Raw genomic sequence first — 4,076 nt, forward strand, 5'->3', positions numbered from 1 at the left:
AAATACTCTTTCGTTGAAGTAATAAAATGTCAATTAATTTACGATTTTATTTATACTAAAATGTGAGTTTTAAATGAATCCGAATAAATGTTATATTATTATTTATATAATATATATAAATATTCGCAATGTGAATTTGTTTAAGTTCATTTTCTTTTTCTTTTCCTAATTTGGTATTTCTTTTTTATTAATGTATATTTTCTCTACTTTGAAAAAATATTTGTACTTTTATTTTTTATTATAGCTATTCTCTGTTTTGTTAGTGTTTTATTTTATTTGATTTTATTTTATTTGATTTTATTTTATTTATTTATTTATTTTTTTTTTTTTTTTGTAGTTACATGTTTATATGCACTTGTTTCCTTTTTAAATGAAATATACTCTGATATATTTCTATTTTTTTGCGGCGCACTTTTTTCTAATAGAAAATATGAGAAATTTATATATATTATTTATTTTGTTTTAATATTAATGCATATATTGAATAATGAATGCATATAAAAAAATAATTTTGCATTCCGACATAGAAATAAATGCAAAATATTTTATGCAATTTTATGATAATTTATAAATAAAATTTTTTACATTTTGAGTGAATAATTTTTTTTATTTTTCTTTTGGTTTTTCTAATTTTTCAATCTTTTTTTTTTGGGGGTATGCCGAATCTATCATTTCGTATTTTTTTTAGTTCAGTTTTGGTTTAATTTTAGTTAAAGTTTTGTTTTTACGTTTTAGTAAATTTTTACTTTTTCTTTCTTGCTGCATTCAATTTTGCCTCTTCATATCGCAGCGTAAAATTTATCATAATGGAAAAAATTTTCATGTCGGGAAGAAGATTCACTTTTTACTTACAAAAAAAATGATTAAAAAAAATACTGCTCATTTTAAGGAATAAGAAAATAAACTCGAAAAGAAAAAAAAATTCTAGCCTTTCCACATATTATTTCTTAAAACATTCGTAACAGATAAAAAAAAAAAAGCATTGCAGGGAAAAAAAAGCGCAAGTAATTATGCCTTTTTTATGTCGCATTTTATTTTATTATTATGAATATTTACTTTATGTCATCGTACAGTATAAACATTTTTTTGTAAGTATATGCAGTGAATTATCGCCAATAGGTACGAATTACGGCATACGAAAATATTACTACGAAAAAAAGAAAAGCTAGGTATTTTTTTGTTTATTAAAATTTTTGCCATATAATAAAATAGGCAAAGTGGCACGTAGACAATTATTTTTTTTCGTCTTTTCAGTCTTTTCCAATAAAAATAATATACATTGTTAATATATTTATTTATAGCTTAACAGTTTGTGAAAATAATTGTCTAAAAGGGTTATTTTTGGCTTTATCTGTTTTTTAATAAGTGGGTAAAAAAAATAATACAATACAATATAATAAAATAAAATAATATTTGCTAAACCTGCTGAGCTGGTAAGCCCCCCCTTTTTGCCACGAAATAACAAAATTGGTTAATTATACATTTAAGGAAGCAGGACTGCTGTGTCTTTTCTAATGGATAGATGCCTCAAAAAGATACGGCATAAGGCCAAAAGTATATATTTGTCTTTTATTACCAAGTACGCGCGTCTATCATTTTTTGAATCGCTCATAACTTTGCCACTACTTATACATATATATATATATATATGGGGGTTGTCATAGGGACATTTTTTTATAGATTTAGCGATTTACAAATTTTCACTGATGCAAAAAAGTAACGCTTACGTAAATTTCAGCTCTTTTAAATTTTTTTTTATCCTATTATACTTATATTATACTCTATCTTATTTTACTAAAAAGAAATGCTTTCGTTTTTTCTGATAAAGAAAATTGTTTTCTTTAGACCGAGGTCGCTTCAGAACTGCAACGAAAAAAAAAGATAGTTGTATATTTTTTTTTCCTTTTCCAATTCTGCGATTTGTTTAGTACCATGTTGCATTATATTATTACCATTCTTCCATATATGTATATAAAATTGGATCCCCTTTTTTTTTTTTTTTTTTTTTGCTATCTACAAATACTGGCATATGATATGTGACACAATTCAGTCGAACAGCACTTTGTCCATTTTGAAAGAAAAATGATTAAAGCAGATTCTTAGGGCAGATTATAAATTTAGCTTCTTTATGCGGTTGGCGCGCTTTTTTTGTCGACTCCTGAGGACTCTATTCTACTAACTCTGTTTTCGAAAAACGATTTTCGGTAGAGTTAAAAAGGAAAGCTGCTTGAGTGATAGAAACGTGGCTGCCTTTCGAAAATAATGTGAAAGAAACATTGGGGGGTTCCTTTACATTTTCTTAATTTTTTTCAATTTCTTCATTTTATTTCCTTTTTATTACTACATGTGCAATATAATATTATGTTTTCAGCGTGCTAAAAGGGTGTTGTAATGGTAACAGTGTGCGGTGAGACACTCTTCTTTTTTTTTGTCACATTCTACTCCTATTAAGGTTTCATTTAGACCGAGTGGTGACAGCGTGCCATGGGTAAAATGGTTCATCACATGGTGCCCCCCCGTCCCTCTTTTGTCTAATTCGTGCAAACTGGCAGTGAGCATTGTTTTCTTTTGACACCTTGGCACACATCTAAGAAGTAACACAAATAGGTGTAAACGTGCGCCCGTGCATTATTGACCCCCTCAATAGTGAACAATGAAAAACATGAAAACCGGAGGGGATAAGAGTACCCCTATACCATTTTGGGTGGTAGGACGTGAAAGTTTGAACAAAAATAAAAAATGCAAAACGGAAGATAGCGAAAATGTAACTCTGCTTATTGTGCATGCGCTTGTGCGCAGAGTCTTTCCATCTTACAACATATCGGGTTCTAAAAAAATGGACGCATCTCATAAACAAGTGTCAATGTAGGGGCTCCTCCTCCACAGTTGCATACAATCTACGTGAAGTACTTCCTACCTCATGCTTAACAAATATAAGCACATTAGCAGAATTAACCAAAGCAACTGCCTCGCTTCCCTCTTTCGTTCAGTTCGCTTTTTATAGCTTATGCGTTGTACCCCCATATGTTAGAGATTTATCATTTTGTGAAAATTTAGAAAAAATTTAATGAGATAAAAAAAAAATCAGTCGCGTTGTAGAGTAGTTTCCAAAGCATGATCACCCTTTTACTCACGCGTAATGAAATTTTGTTTTGTCCTTTGAATATATTTTACTTCTAAGTGTCTACGTAAGGCACCCTTTTTTTGTGCACCTGGATTGGAATGACGGGTTTGTAGATGCACAACATATGTATATTTTTATCTATACGAGGAAATGATTCACCGAGTGAGAAATTAGAGTTTTATGAGGAAGTTAAAAAAATTTTAAGCCGCTTTTTCGAACAAACCCACAAATACACATGAGTAGCTAAGTCAGTAGAAGTAATTTTTGCCCAATGGGGGTAACTATAAAATGAAAAAAATGAACATAAAAAAAAAAAAAAGAAGCAAAATAAAACGAAAATTCAAAATGGGTCCTGAAGAGCGAAGTGTATGATGCCTATTTATGAAAGATTTCCCTTAACACTGGCAGTTCCGTAGTGGCGACACGAAGTATACATTGATTGACTGCACTTATCGAGTAGTGAAAATATAAACTCCAGCGTTATGCTTTAAAATTTGACTGAACTATTTTTAAAGGGTTAAAATAGGATGGGGGCTAACAGGAAGGGCAACAGGTGGACTATGCGAAAAAAAAAAAATCACAAAATAGATAATCTAATTTATTTATGTTCCAATTCATACAGATGTGATGGAAATGAGAGTTCACATAGTAGGAGGAAAACTGAGAGAGGTGAATGAGTTTTGTTAAACATTGTGCATGTGAAATTAAATGATGATAAAGGGGGTTAAACTGGGTTAGCAAGAAAAGGAAGCAAAAGAATTCGAATATTTTTTTCCTGATTAAGCAGTTATCCATTTCAGAAAATTTCACCACAGCGTGAAATTAAAATACACGTGCATGCGTATAAGTATAAATCCATACACTTATACATCCGCGTAATAACGGAACAAATCCTTTTTGTTCTAACATAAATTAGTTCTACGTGGAGAGCAAAAAAAANANAATATATATA

Source organism: Plasmodium cynomolgi, chromosome 14 (assembly GCF_000321355.1).
Source record: "Plasmodium cynomolgi strain B DNA, chromosome 14, whole genome shotgun sequence".
Lineage (NCBI taxonomy): Eukaryota > Apicomplexa > Aconoidasida > Haemosporida > Plasmodiidae > Plasmodium > Plasmodium cynomolgi.